This window comes from Lissotriton vulgaris, chromosome 10 (genome assembly GCF_964263255.1).
Source record: "Lissotriton vulgaris chromosome 10, aLisVul1.2, whole genome shotgun sequence".
Lineage (NCBI taxonomy): Eukaryota > Metazoa > Chordata > Amphibia > Caudata > Salamandridae > Lissotriton > Lissotriton vulgaris.
In genome coordinates, this window is record NC_141698.1 from 210322870 (window position 1) to 210339466 (window position 16597).

Below are 16597 nucleotides of genomic sequence, written 5' to 3' on the forward strand. Positions count from 1 at the left end.
GCTAGAGCATTGCCGAGTTGTTTGAGAGCAACAGCGGCAGCTGCGGTGTCCATCCGACAATCTGCGGGATTGGTCATGGATAATATGCTTACGGTAATGGTTCCGCATGCAGTTGACACTCTCTTGAATCGCACGAAAACTCAACATCTGACGAGTGCAAGATTGTCTGGTTATGAGTTGACGCTTCTGGCGAGTCACATTCAAATAAAGCGCTGCAATGTCCTGAACCCGGCGACTTTGTTGCCAACTAATATGGAATCAGATGAGGTAGAACCACACGACTGCTACTTACGTACTGAGGAGGAAACAAAAGGTCGTGTGGACCTAAAAAACACTCCTTTGGAAGACCCTGATGGTACCTTGTATGTGGATGGTTCGTGTTTTAAGTTACCGAATGGTGATGTGACGACTGCGTATGCTGTGGTAACGGTGAGTACAGTTGTGGAGACTGCGAGATTAAATCAGAATTCTGCACAGGCGGCAGAGCTGATTGCCTTGACCAGAGCGTGTGTTTTGTCGAAAGGGAAACGGGTGAATGTGTTTACAGACAGCCAGTATGCATTTGGTGTTGCGCATAGTTTTGGACGATTGTGAAGATAGAGAGGTTTTATGACATCGCATGGTACGAAGATCCAGCATGGACAGCTTGTGAACGATCTTTTGGATGCACTTACATTGCCTAAGCAGGTGGCGATTATTAAATGTAGTGCACACCGTAAGGTGACAGATGATGTTGGTCGTGGGAATGCGTTTGCTGATGAGATTGCTAAGGAGACTGCAAGGAATCTTACAACTAGGATGTATGTGACGAGTTCGGTAAGGTGGCCTGCAGAAGCTGGTATGTGTGAAGACACTTTCGAGAGTGTGAAAGCGATTCAGAACGAGGCCACCGAGACTGAAAAGACCAAGTGGAAAGAGAGTACGGGAAAGCTGGATGCGAATGGCTGTTGGATTGATTTGTCCGAGAATAAGAGGTGGATGTTGCCGGATGCATATGTGCTAGCTGTTGTGACTATGGCACACGGCTTGTCACATATTAGTGCGAAAGGTATCTGTAAGTTGTTGTCCCCTGTATGGAAGAATGATGGTATCGCTAAGTGTGCTGAGAGATTGGTCAAGAATTGCATGGTATGTATGATGTACAATCCTGGTAAGGGAACTCCTACACCCCCTGGCCACTTTGCTCCTCCTTCATGTCCCTTTGAGGTGATTCAGTTAGACTTCATCCATATGGAGCGATGCAATAACCTAAAATACGTTTTAGTTGTGGTTTGCACATTCTCCCGATGGATCGAAGCCTACCCTCTTAAAGACAATACTGCCCTGTCCACAGCGAAAGTCCTACTGAAGGAGTACTTTCCTCGGTATGGAATGCCACGGATTGTATGGTCTGATAACGGAAGTCAGTTTGTGGGGAGTGTGATGAAGAGTGTGTGTAAGGGCCTTGGAATTACACAAAAATTCCATAGCGCCAACCATCCCCAGTCAGCAGGTTTAGTTGAAAGGTACAATGGTACTCTTAAACTAAAACTCGCAAAGATCCAGGCTACGACTGGTCTCTCGTGGCCTGACGCTTTGCCCTTAGCTCTTCTGTCAACTAGGGCGACTGTACACTCTCGAGTAGGGCTTAGCCCATATGAGATTGTGTTTGGTCGTCCTGCCAATGTTTGGGGGGTCCCTAGACCCACTGTGTTTTCTGATCTTGAGTACCCAATGTTGATCGATTATCTTCATGATCTGACTGCTAAACTGAGGTTAATTCACCAACAGGTCTTTGAAGCACTACCGACGCAGGAGGGTCCAGGCCACCAGCTCCAGCCCGGAGACTGGGTGGTTACGAGGAATTTTGGCCGAAAACGAAATCTTGAGCCAAGATTCATCGGACCCTACCAGGTGCTCCTTGCCACGAGAACTGCTGTTCGTTTGGAGGGTCGCAAGCACTGGGTGCACGCCACCCACACCAAGAAGGTACATATACCTTTGCCAGCGGACTCGTGGGTGAGGAAGGGCATCGCTTCGTCTGAAGCTGAAGTTGTACCGAACTTTGTCCCATTCAGCGACGCTCAGCCTGTCGGAGATACCTCAGTGCAGCCGGACGATACTGTTGAACATTTGTCATCGGAGGACTCAAGATCTGAACAATAGTCTGGTCGACAGGATTTTGTTTCACCACCTGACCAACTGTTTGAAGATCAGACTCGTCCTGGGAGAAGCAGATATTTTCTCCGTTCCAACACTAGAGACAAATAAAAAATATTTTCGCTTTCTCCCTTGACATTCACCCCATTATCACTTTTCACTTTTGAACATTTTTGAATAACTGCAATTTTCGTGAATTCTGAGTTTTTTCTGCATGTGTGTATTTGTTTCCACAGCTAGGAGATTTTGTATATATTGTTTAATTAAAGTACCTTACATCCGGGTGGACCGTAGGGCCGTGCGGGTACTTCCTTCTGGTTAGTAGGTCCTGACACTAGGTTGGAGACCGTCGATTCCTAGGAACTCCTGGGGATTGACTATTGCTACACAGAACGAAGTGCGTCAAGAACGTTGCGGACGGTTTTAGAGGATGGCTTTCTCGAAGCTGTCGGAATTGGAAAGGACTCAATCTCAAAGATTCGAATTGCATAAGATTGCACGTACTAAATGCTTCATGTTTCAGGTGTTCCTTCTGTTCTTAACTGATTGGTGGGTGGGCTGTATTACATGATACAGTCATTGTTGCCTTCTGCTTCACCTACCTCTTCTTCTGAACCTAAACCTACTTCCACTGTTTCCCCTCATTCCTTCCACATCTTACCACAACACGAGCAGGTTAGACGTGCGGAATTTATGAACAATTCCTTTGTTCAGCTCCTTCATCAGCATCAGTTGGTAATGAACACTACGAATTGTTGGGTGTGTGGGTTAATGCCACATACCACTGATAGGGGAATTCCGTACTTGGTTCTTCCTTACAGTTCCCAGGGTTCAGCTCGAGCATTCCAAACAATGTTTTGTAGCGCACTAGATTCTTACCCCCATCGAGAGCCACGCACTGCAGATCATGGTCCTGGCCCGTACCATAAGCCTTTGGCAAGAGCGATTGCCGATTTAGATAGGGATATCTTTGACGCATCGCTTATCCCAGAGGAGGAGGTGCGAGCATACCGAGATCTGAGTGAGGCTGAGTATAGCACGTCAGTGGGTGATCGGCAGCTTAAAAGCTCGTCTCCGATCTGGATCGTACCCCATCTCGGAAATTTCTGTTTGAAAGGCCTAGGCCGAAGTCCGCGAGCTCAGCTCGGGAGGAGTGCCTGTACCGAAACTTATGTTTTGCCGACGACCTCTTCCCCTGTTCTTCTGACTGCCAAGGGTACTTACTTTGTTTGTTACGATCGCGCATATACATGGTTGCTTCGTGACTTCTCAGGCACATGTTATATTGCGAATTTGTTGCCGCCGACTTTCACTGTTGGGTCAGATTATCACAAGACCAGAGTTGTGAGAGGCGTGATTAGCGAAGAGGACACTGCCGGTCAAGAGGCAGGAGACTTCTTTAAGGGTTTCTTGCCGTTTTGGGGACCTATGATCAATAGTAGGAACCTGAGACAGTTGACTCGAATGGTGGAATCGACCGCTAATATCACTGCGAGCGCCCTTGGCAACATCACAGCAGAACTTCAGGCGGACAGGCTTATGACGTTACAAAATCGTATGGTTTTAGACGTTGTCTTAGCAGACAGAGGTGGAGTATGTAAGGTGATCCATTCGAGTTGCTGCATTTTCATTCCTGACAACGCTCCAACTGTCTATCAAGCCATCTCGAAGTTGCATAAGATCTCTGAGTCCATACACGTGGACGTAGGGGATTGGACGCTACTCGGATGGTTTTGGGGCCTGATGTCGACGTGGGGTTGGAAGATTCTGATGATCATTGGGGTTGTTGTAGCATTTCTGTTCACGTGTTGTCTTTGTGTGCAGTGTGGTCCTGCCTTATGTGGCCTCTGTGCTACGACGTGTATAAGGCGGCCGCCTGTTACCAAGGAAGCACTGATGGATAGAATAATGTTGCAGCAACATCTAGATGGTCTGATGAATATCGAAATCGATTCTGATTCCGACTAGTGCTTGCCTACATGAGGGCAAAAGGAGCGTCTGAGGTTCCGTGAAAATTGTAAGTGGTGTTTTCGACTCACACGAATATGGTCGAGTCTGGTATCTATGAACCGCAAATGACGAGTTTAGTGGGTGTACGCGTTTTTGCTGTACTAGCCTGAACCGTTTGTTTGTTTCGTGGGTTTCTTTATCTGAACCCACGGGTTCCATTTTAGATATGGCATCCATTTTGTTTCTTGCCCTCAAGTAGCCAGCGAACGGACGCTGTCCGCTTCGCGACCCTGGGATTCCCAAACTCTTGCGGAAGACACGTGTTCCTTTGAGGGTGTCTTTATGAGGAGGGGGATGACACTGTAAGGCAGATGGCCCCGTTTGAGGCTCATCTTGCCGTGCCGGTCTATTGTCTTAGTTGTGCATTTCATTAGGCACGTCCTTTTGATCCCTGCAATCGTGTTTCCTGACACCACCCCTTTTACACCTTCTTCGATCTGTTCCCTATCCTTCGTCTTCCTCTGCACCTGTTTCTGACTCTTCCTTGATTCGTTTACAGCCGAACGGAATGCACTAATGGTGGGAAGATGTACTTTTACAGTTGGGAACTGGCAAACGCTACTGTAATTATGTTCCGAGCCCTGAATACATGAAAGCGACCCCCTATGACATTTACTGTGGGAACCGGGTTGTAACCTTTTGTCTGTCATGTTATCCTATGACAGAAAACTGTATAAAAAGAGCGATCCACAGATACAATTTGAAGCAGTCTCCTAGAACCTACACGTGTTGTACTTCTTGTGACTTCTGTGTTCCCTGCAGTAATAAACCTCGAATCTTTGACGCCGAAGGAAGTGTCCCGTGTCTCTGTTATTTGTACGCCGGAACAGGTAACCCACAAAGGTTTCAGGTGTTATCCCTGGCACCGCTGGGTCTTAGAATAACCCAGTCCTTCACCATCCAGTTCCCATCCAAACTGTACCCTCAGTAAACACCCTTCCCCCAACTAATCCCACGGTAGCCACCGTAGGTATGCCTTAAGGGCCGAGTGCGGGCCGGGCGCCAGCAATTGGCCACCGAGTCTCGGGCTACCGAGACTAGACCGAGCACCGAATCATAAGTACCAGGCAAAGCAAGGCCCCCCAATCCCACCAGGGACACACGGTCTAGTAACAACTCCCATAACCACCTCACCCACCGTGATATTCTCCCGCCCAAATGGAGTCAGCTCACCCGAGTTCATCCCTGCCCATCCAGCATGCCCTCTGCCGAGTCTCGCTGGGAAGAGGAGAGAGTACTGTATGCCCTCGCTCCGCAGCTCACGTTTGACCGCTAGGAAGGAGGTCCGCTTATGTTGAGTTTCGTAGGTATAGTCCGGGAAAATGTTTACTTGGCTGTTCTCCACCTGGTATGGGTCATTGTGTCTGGCGGCGTTGAGAAGCAGATCCCTATCTCGGAAATGCAACAATCGCGCCACCACCGGGCGCGGGGAGCGGCCTTGTTGAGGAGGTCTGGCCGGTACCCTGTGTGCTCGTTCCAGGGTATAGAAGGAGGACAGACCCTCCGGTGCCACTACAGTTCGAAGCCAAGATTCTAGATAGGCCACCATGTCACCGTTCTCAATTTTTTCCGGTAGGCCCACTACACAAATATTGTTCCTCCTATTACGCCCTTCAGCGTCCTCCGCCCGCCTTTCCAAGTCACCGATCCGGGTCAGGGCATCCTTCATCGCAGCGGCCAGAGTCTTTTGCGCCGGCTCTAGGACCTTCACCGAGCTCTCCACCTCTTTGACTCTGTCCGAGAGCTTACCATGGTCCGCCCTGAGGAGGCCCAGGCTTGTCGCAACCTGGGCAATGTCTTGTTGAAGGGCCGATCGCGTATCTGCGATCGCCTCCAGGATCCTATCGAATTGTTGCTGTAGGTGAGGGCCTCCAGAACTCTCCGGGTTATGTCGATCGTCCTTATCCGGTGCCTCCGTGTCCGAGGCGGCCGGAGTGGTCCCTTTAGGTCCTCTTGGTTTCCCCATGGCGGACGTGCTCTGCAGTATGACTCGGGATGACCACCGCTGGGCTCCTCGGGGCCACTAGAGGAGAGGTGGAGGCGGTCACCGCCGATCGGCGTGGACCCGTCGGACCAAGTGAGGCCTCGGATTGCGATCACCAATATAGCCGGGTCTCCGACAGGGCAATATTATTGTGACGCCTATAAAGTTCCTCGGGATCTGGCGAGTGCAGGATCTCAGCGGAGTACAGCCGATCTTCTCGGGTGGCTTCGCTCTTCGGGCCAAGACCATCGGTCGCCGGGGTCCCCTCGACGCCGAAAAATCGACTATCAATCTTCCAGGGATGTCTATGGTGTCCGGACACTCCCAGATCGTCGGGAGGATAGTCGTCTCTCCGAAAGAGGAGACGTGGAGAAGGCACGTGCAGAGCTGGCAGGTTCCTCCGGGCCGAGGGTCTCGGCAGGTCTATCGAGCAGGTCCGGGCGCCATCTTGAGCTCCGCTCCGCACCCTCCGCAACTTCGCTTTTCGACAAGAACAGTCGATTTTCGGGTTTTCACAGGTGCCTCACCAAGTTGGCTTCAACTCGATCTTCGATTCATGGGGATCGGGGCGCCCAAAAACACTCGGAATTCAGGATAAATGCTGGCTCAGTCTCGGAGCCGAGCTCTCAGGCGACCATCGCCATCGGCATCCAAGCCACGCCCCGTGTTAAAGGATACCATGTTCAAGGATTAATGTACTGGATCTTAAGTAAGTCTGGGTGGTCAACTTCAATCCACTTGTGGAGTTTGCAGAGTTTCCTCACTCCGCATTATACGGAGCTGAGTGTTTTTTCCTCATCAAGCTGGCGAGCAAGGAAAATCCACTTCCTAGCGAGATTTTTCCTTGTTCGCGATTGTCGATGTCAAGTTGGCGAGCGCAAGCATGGAAAATCAACCTCCTGGCGAGATTTCTCAATGTGGGCAGTCGGATTTCTCATTGCGAGTGGTCCCGTGTGCTCGTGACCGCTCAAATTGAAAAACCGTCCTTTCGCATTCAGAAAGCTGCAGCTCAAGTAAAAAATCTACTTGAGTGGCAGAAATGAAGCAGCGCCCGTTTGCATCTGCTTGCTCTGTGCATGGTGCACAGTGTGGACAAACATCTGGTGCTGAAAATCACTGCGAAAGGCATTTATCTTACACACTCCACAGCTTGCGGAGCTTCAGGTAGCATTGCAGAGGTTTTTATGCACTTCGCTGAGTTCCACTAAGCAGAACTCAGCAAACTCCGCTAAGGCTTAATTTTAAGACTGTGTAGACAGGTTTTGCGCAACACTCTCCATGTTTTTCTCTCTGGGGTGTCTTGTTTAAGGAAAACCAGATTCTCTGTTCACTTCTTTTTATAAGATCTCTATGAAGTTAGTTCGGAACCCCGGAGATTTTCTTCTACACCCACAGTCGTGGATATGAATGCTGCAGCAGAGGCAGTGGCACCGGTGCCCAGGGTTCCAGGGGGCCCCCTAGAATCTGATTGTTGTTGTATCTTAGTATCCAACCAGCTTTCTGGGAACCCTTTTCATTGATTGCACAAGGACCCATGGCACTCTTGCTATGGCACTGTCTGCAGCTCCTCCATGTTTAACCTTTATGTTCCCCTACTACCCTCCCCCACCTCGGTCAACTTCACCATGAGCTAAATAATAATTACAAAACTGTGTTTACGCACATTTCTGAAGCCTCCCCAAGAATGTGAGATTCTCTTCCATCGCATTAGGCTCTCTCTTTTTCTTCTATTTCTTTGTTAGCATTTAGATTATTTCTTCTCAGGCAAGACGGTCTTCATCTTGCCTAATTCCAAAATTTAATCTGCACCCTTTTACTTTATGATAGGAATTTGGATTTTCTCACCACGTATTTACCCTCACCACAGTATGCACAAATTGTATAGCATTATGTTGTTTCCCTCTATACATGTTGGTTCGAAGTATTGCCAGTTTCCTAACCTCATAACCTTTGAGTTGTGTTCGGCGGCAGTCTGTGTGAGGGTAAAAAACGAAAAGCAATGTTTCAAAATTATATCACGGGACAGACATAAATGTCTATTCAACTCAGAACCAACATTATTTTTATTTATTTTTATTTAGGAAGTTTTATATAGTGCTGCTGGACCCAAGAGTATCAGAGCGCTTTACAAGGTAGGTAGACATATTAAGAAATAATAAACAAATTTACAATGTGCAGAAAAATACACAAAGGTAAAAACATTGAAATAAATGCTAGAGGGGGGCAGAGAAACAACAGAATAATAAGAGGGATAAAAGGGAGTTGACATTAGGGAGCGAAGGGGGTGTGGAGAAGGGGAGTGAGAGAATGGAAGGAGGGAGAGGGGGTGGGTAAAAAGTGAATCATAGTGGGGAGGTAATGAGCGGGGTCAGAGTCAAAAGCATTAGGAACCCCAGTGCTGGTTGAGGAGAAGTACTTTGAGTCTTTTTTTGAGGAGAGGGGAAGAGGGGTTGCAGCGAAGATCTTTGGAGACAGAATTCCGAATTGTCGGAGCAGTACCAGAGAATGCACGAGATTGGGTCTTTTACGTTTTAATTTAGGAGGGATCAGCGTAAGGGAGTTAGTGCTCCTCACGGACCTAGAGCATCCTTCTTTTTGAAGTTTGCTTGAAATGTAGGAAGGGGTGTTTTGGTGAAGGGCTTTGTGCGTGATACAAGCAATCTTATATGTGGATCGTCAGTCAATTGGAAGCCAGTTTAGGTTTTTGAGGACAGGGGAGATATGGTCAAATTCCTTACAATCAGAAATGAGTCTGACGGCAAGGTTGAGAACAGATTTGATTGGCGCAAGGTGGACTTTAGGGGTTCCAGCAAGAGTGGCATTGCCATAGTCAGTCTTGGAAAGGACAAGTGATTGTACAACGATTTTGAAGTCATCAGCTGGAATAAAAGGTTTAATTTTTTTGAGGTGGTGAAGGGTAAAAAGAGCACTTTTTGCTACATTTTTAATGTGGGGGAATAGATTAAGATTTTGGTTGATGCTGATGCCTAGTGATTTGACAGAATTAGAGGTTGAGAGGGTGCAATTAAGTGCTGTGATATCACTCAACTAGAGTTGAATGGGAAGGGGGTTATTTTTGGGAGTGCACAGGAAGATTTCTGTTTTTTTAGGATTAAGTTTGAGATGGTTGAGATGGAACCAGGTTTGGACTTTCATCAGTGTCATTGAGGTGAAGGATGTCATTGTGGGATTTAATCTTGTAGTAAAGTTGAGTATCATCGGCATAGAGGTGATAGCTGATTTTGGCTTGTTTGAGGATGAGGGTGAGTGGTTCCATGAAAAGATTGAAAAGGGTAGGGGAAAGGATCGATTCTTGTGGGACAACGAGTGAGATAGGTTGAGGTTGGAGAGGCAGTGACTACGCTTAATTTGTTGAGATCTATTTTGGAGGAACAAGGAGAACCATTTAAGTACATTGCCTTCAATTTCAAAGCGATCTTTGAGGGTGTTAAGAAGGGTGGGATAGTGGACAGTATCAAATGCAGCCGAGAGATCAAGGAGGATTAGTAGAGAGGATTCACCTTTGTCCAGAGAGCAATGAATGTCGTCAGTAATATTGAGTATAGCAGTTTCTGTACTGCATCCCTTTCTAAAGCCAGATTGGAAAATGTCGAGGAGATTGAAGGAGCTGATATGGTTATCTAATTGGGATAGGATACATTTTTCAAGTGCTTTAGAGAGGAAGGGAAGGTTAGAGATAGGGCGCAGATTGTTAAGGTCATTAGGGTCAGCAGAGGGGTTTTTAAGAATGGGAGAGATTTGTCCTAGCTGAAGGGAGTCAGGAACACAGCCAGTGGAAAGTGAGGAGTTGATGATGTCGGTCCAAATTGGGGCTATGATCAGTTTAAGAACTTGAACTAAATGGGAGGGAAGAGGGTCTTTGGAGTGTGAGGATGGTTTGAGTTTAGAAATGATGTTAATGATAGGGGTTTCAGAAATTGGACTAAATTCACTTCATGCAGCCTTGTTTTTCAAAGGGAGCCCTGACCGAGATGAATCGAGATGGGGGAGGGCAGGAATGGGTTGAGAGGGGTCAGGATATGGTGAAGGGAAGGGTGAAAGTGAGTTAGGAATGTTAGGGAGGGTGCATTGGTTAAGGGGGGTTTGGCGAGAGAGAGGAGGGCAAGAGAAGGATAGTTCGATGTTGTTGATTTTATTCAATAAAGAAGCTGGTGATTTCTTTGCATCTATCCACAGAGGCTGCTAAGTTTGGGGGGCCTGAGGTTGTTTGTTTTTTTAACGATATTAAAGAGTTCTCTGGGGCGGTTTCTAGCCTGGTCAAGTTGTGACCTGAGAAAGGAGGCCTTTTCGTTGAAGATATGTTTTTTGTATTGGGCTCTAGTAGTTCTCAGAAGAGCCAGGTTATCAGAGGAGGGTTGGCTCCTCCAGGCACTTTCAGATTGTCTGAGGGTCCGCCTTTCATAGTTAAGTTCGGCATTGAATCAGGACTTTGGAGGGATGTGTTTTTGTTTTTTAGGTTTGATTGGGGCAATTAGGTCAAGGGCTTCACGAATGGAATTATTGTAATGGTCAATAAGGTTGTTAGTATTAAGGGAGGGAGGGGGAGAAGTAAGTGAGTTTTGATTGTAGATTCCAGTTCGTTAGGTGGAATGAGGGGAAGGCTGCGAGTAGGTTTCATAGATAGAGTGATACAGTGGAGGGGCGTGTAGTAGGGCTATTCAGGGTGACGAGGTTAAGGTGGTGATCAGACCTGTCTACAGGGAGTATATTGGAGAGAAAGGCCAGATCCTTGCTCGTCAAAATCGCATCAAGGGTGGCACCTTTAGAGTGAGTCGGAGCATGGCAAAGGTGGGTCAAGTCAGTGATGTCTAGGGCTTCATTAAATAGGGTGACAGCAGGGTCATAAGTTTTGTTCCAGTGAATGTTGTACTCTCAGAGGAAAAGATTTTTGGAATGGGAGAGAGATGCTTGAATGATAAGCTCAGTCATCTCTTCCGTAAGGGGGAGGCAATTTCCCGGGGGGTGGTAAATAGCGTGTAGCCGAGTTGTGGGGAGGCCAGGACGTGTGAGGTTAGCGCAAAGGTATTCAAAAGATGTGGGGTCTTGGAGCTGAACAAGTGAGATGTCAGAAGTGAAAGAGGGTAACTTGGGGTCTTTCCCCTGTTGCTTGTGATTCACCAGCAAATGTATCAGTGGTCTGTGACTGCTCTTGCTGTAGACAGTAAAACATTGAGAGGAGACTAACTGTTCTTGTCAGCTGGCAGCCACTGCAAAGTGGCAGCTAGCCATGATAGACAACTTCCACTTTGGAAATGACCACTGTGGACACAGAAAGGAGTGAACAGCAGTCCTGCGGCCTGCTCTATGGTTTCCTCGATGTTCCTTCAAGTATTGCAACCCATATCCTATCAAAGGACATGGGATGCAGTACTGCACCAAATTTGAATGAGTAGAGAGAGGGAAGTATGCTGTCTCTTGCATGCATCACATTTTGCATTCCTTGCTGGTCATGAGAATTCTTAGGAGAATTCCTGCCTCATAAGTGTTGGTGAGAAAGGAATTTTATGAATCCTTGTGATCAACTTCTTTGCACTGTCTGAATAGAATAATATGGTGTATTTAGGTACAATGGGTCCTACAGCTATCAATTAAGGACATTTTTCAAGTGTTGTGTACTAGAAGGATATGTCCAGGTGCTAGACAATACCATCAGTGTTTGGTTCATATCAGTCAGTCAAAGTTGATATTCGGAAATTAAAATATAATATTTACATAGTCAATGCACATGTAAATATGCATAGGTGCTATGTATATTGCAGAAGGGTGGGGTGCTACAAGTGTTCCATACATGGTTTCAAAGATTAATACAAAACTGAACTGAAGGATAAACATGAAACAGATTCCAAAGTGATGGATGCTCAGTCTTAGGTGTAGTGCATGCTCATTCAAGAACAGTACCACAAACACTTACAAGAGCAACATTCCAGTCATGAATTTTTTACACAATCCAAGTAAATCAAATTTCTACGTTTCAACCTCACTTGTACCTAATACTCGGGGTCTTCATCTGAATGAAGCCTGCATAAATAGCGTATAAACAAGGTGGCCCCCTGCTATTAACGGGAGTACCTAAGGCAGGGAAAAAACATGAATGTACGAAAGACCTCTGGCAACACATTTTTTTTTAATTAGCTAAAAAGGGCTAACACTATTGTGCATCTAGGGTGAATATATAACACATTTTATTATTGGTAAATAGTTTTAAAACATTTAAAAAAAATTGAATTCTATCCAATAACCATATGTGTGTGGAGATACTTTATCTTTTCTATCCATCACTTTTCACCATTCATTTCAGCATACCTTCATACCATCCAAACAATTATACATTAAATCTTGAATTACAATACATTCTCTACCATCGTATTTCTAGACTGTGTGCAAAAATAATCAACGCAGGCATCTGAATAATATTTTTAGAAATACATAGATAGAACAATATCTTGTTTTCAGTCTTCTGGTGGCTTTAGTTTCAAAGACTGTGATGGATGCAAAAGATAAAGTTTCTGCATACGTATATGGTTATTGGATATCATTTAAAAAAATTATGTTTTTAAACCATTTACCAATCAAAAATCTGTTCAGCATTCACCCTAGATGTACAATGTTGTGAGCCCTTTTTATCTAGATAGGAGGATAAGTAGCAAAAATATATATCTGAGTTGCCGGAGGTCTTTTGTACATTTGATTGAGTAAGTAGCATGATTTGAGTCAGCCAAATCAAGTAGGGTGATAATTGGACAAATTGGACTGTGGAAAACAAAGGAAGCAAAAAAGTGTATTAACAGTTAGGGCCCGATTCCGATTTGGGTCGAAAAGCTCACCGACCAAGCCGGATCTGGAGTAGACCGAGCCGGACCCGTGCAGTCCGATCGAGCGAGTATGATGCAGCCGCATGCTGCCAGACTCGGTTCGGTCAGACTCCCATAGAAGTCAATGGGAGCTGGTCGTACGACTCGTACATGTGCTCCCATTGACTGAATGGGTACGTCTCACACTAAGGCGCCCCCTACAGTGGGTATGCATCGGTGCCATCTGCACCGTACATGCATGTGTTGGGGAGACCCTTGGGTCTCCCCCAGTGTCTGAGTCATAAGGCTGTGGGTGACAAGGGGTCCAACGAAGACCCCTAAAGGTAACTTCCGGATGTTTTGCAAACCGGAAACTTCGGCTCAAACTGGCTGTCCGGCGCGTGCATTGTACTGGCTCGGTCGTAAATCCCATCCATTGTATGGCACGGTTTGCTTACGGATGAGACGTACGGAATGGTTCAGATCCGGAAACGATTTGGTCAGTGAATTTAGCGTTGCTCGCATCGTACTTGCTCGCTCGTACAGCTGTACGAGTCGGCCAGAAAACACGGGTACGGCTCATACTTTTTACGGCCGAATCGCGTTCAGTGCCCTTCCGAGCGAGATCGGAATCGTGCCCTTAGTGTAGGAGTTGTAACCCTGAAGTCTAAACAAGTGATTGGGTCAGGAAAAAGTCCTTGTTCACTCATACATGGATGGTACTCTAAATACACCGTAAGTGCATCATGCAAGGCAGCACATCCTGTGATATATCCAACATAATACAAACATTTGACCTATTGGTGTGGAAGACATTATGTCAAAACAGAACTGCAATGCCAATCCTCCCAGTATACAGTTCAACCCACTATATAGCTCACCACCATCTCTGGCAACGAGTCGCGCCCTATACATTTGAGAAGAAATAATATGAGATAAATTGCAACAGAATGAAGATACACTTTTCGTTCCACGTGAACATGTGTTTTTTTGGAGTGTTTCCAAATTTCAATGAAAACTTGGGAAAATGTTCTGTAAAATTTTAAGTAAAAAATACATTGCACCAAATACCGTAATAGAACGATTATGGCACAGGAACCAGGTCTATTTACGTGTCACTGTAATCCATTGATATTCAAAACACGCTAGTAAAAAATGTTGCCTCTTGATAAATCTCTGGCCTGAATAAAATACTTCTTTGGTCAAGGTTACATTTGTCATGAAGCCGGTAACTGCGCACAAAAGACATGGGTTTGAAAGAACGCCTCCGTTCATGGCCAAAGAACAACGAGCTGCTGCCGTGCAAAATCTTTCTTCTCTGTTCATTGAACTGACGTATTTTCGTCAATGTTATATATGTGCTTTTCAGGTCCTCGAAAAGAAATATGAATCCGGAGAATAGTTTATGAACTAGCGCATGGTGTATCCGGCAAAGGCAGAACTTGAATGCTGCAGAAAGCGGAATGACCTTCAGATGAATGCACGCACATGGAAGGACCGTCCAATGTTTTTCAAAGAAAAATAACATTTTTCTCGAAACTTTAAAGCCTTCAGTAAACGGTTATTTATGTTAGTGAGTCACGACTCGAAGCCTTTGCAGAAATTGCACCGGAGGTCAGTAAATGGACATGATAAACCTAATTGTGAGGGAAAAATGGTTTGGAACAAATGTATGTGCCTGTGAGACTTTTATGGTGCAATTTTGATGTAGCCAGGCTCCCAGAGGGATGTTACCATTTCACAAGTCAGGACTGATTAGGACAGGAAACATGGACCAGTTTAATAAGGCTCGAGGGACAAAATCAAGAGAGATTAATGTGAAATCAATTACGAATGTTAAGCCGGTAGGAAATTAGTCATATGTGGCCTTTCTGATGTCCAGTTGTTTTTTCTTTTTTAATTTAAAGCCATCAATATCCTAGAAGTGTACAGACCCCAGCTGCCTACAAAGTCAATGTCTTATATCTTAAACACACACAGTGCTATACCAAGCGGTTTGTTACAACTCAACACAGCAGGCAGCAACAAAAATGTTATCGGAGAGACTTTGGAAAGTTAGGCTCCGACCACTGGATTGTGGATAACCTTCATACCTCAATAAGCTCAAAGAATAGAAAAAAAATGAGGGCAATAGTTGTGCCCCATATATTTATTGTCCATGGCTAACGTCCTGTACAGCATGGCTAGGAGCTGGGTGACCACCGGTCCAGTATTTTTATGGACTGTTTGTGAATTGAGGTGAAAAGTCTTTGCCCTTCTTCTCTTCTCTAATGAACGCCTTTTGTCCGTATTTTATGGACATCTCAATTCAGCTGCAGAACTGGAGAGCTCTCAACCTATCAGCTTTCTTGAAACATGTTCTAATAATATCGGGAGAAGTCTGGTGTTGTGGGACTTGCTGGTGTACAGTTTTCCCAGAGACTCCCCAGTCAACTTTGATAATCTCTCACCAAGGACCCCAGCACCGCAAAAACTAACCTACACGAAGGAATGAAAGAAGTCGCCGAATGGATGAAACAAAGCCGTCTGAAACTGAATTCAGACAAAACAGAAGTCCTCATCTTAGGTAAATCCCCCTCTGCATGGGACGACTCCTGGTGGCCGGAAGCCCTCGGAAATGCACCCACCCCGACAGACCACGCACGGAACCTTGGCGTCATCCTGGACTCTTCACTCTCAATGAACAGACAAGTCAGCGCCGTATCCTCCTCCTGCTTTAACATTCTTCGCATGCTCAGAAAAACATTTCGCTGGATCCCCTCCGAAACAAGGAAAACAGTCACCCACGCTCTAGTCACGAGCCGACTGGACTACGGAAACACCCTCTACGCAGGTACCACCGCTAAACTCCAGAAGAAACTACAACGAATCCAAAACGCCTCAGCCAGGCTCATATTAGACATCCCACGCAACGAACACATCTCTGGTCACCTTAAAGACCTCCACTGGCTACCCGTCAATAAGAGAATCACTTTCCGACTGCTTACCCACGCACACAAATCACTCTACGACATCGGACCAGATTGCCTCAACTCTCGACTGTCCTTCTACACCCCCTCCCGCCAACTTCGCTCTTCCAGCCAAGCCTACGCCACTGTACCTCGCATCAACAAGACCACCATGGGAGGCAGATCCTTCTCATACCTGGCTGCCAAAACATGGAACTCACTCCCCGCTTACCTTCGCCTCACCCAGAATCACCTAGCGTTCAGAAAGCAGCTTAAAACGTGGATATTTGACAAATAATCCTCCTCCCCTCCCTAAGCGCCTTGAAACCCTCTGGGTATGTAGTGCGCTATATAAATGTTATGACTTGACTTGACTTGACTTGTGAAAGTGTCCCATTACACAACCTGGGGTATGATTTCAGTGCTGAGGGAAAGTAGTAGAGCCAGAAAGGGGGAGGAAATAAAATAATGAAATGTGAAGCAATGGAAATTAAAAGTAAGAAATTAAGAGGTGCTGATAAGGCACGAGCAATGGAAAAAAGTAACACAAGGACAAGAAAATTAAAATCGAAAAGAGAGAAAATAGTGAAGGGTGATTAAAAAGTAAAACAAAAGAAGAAAAGAACTAGAGGGTATAGAATGCCCGTTGATAATTGAAAGAGAAAGAGCACTAAAACTAGAAAAAAGAAAAATGAACTAAAAAT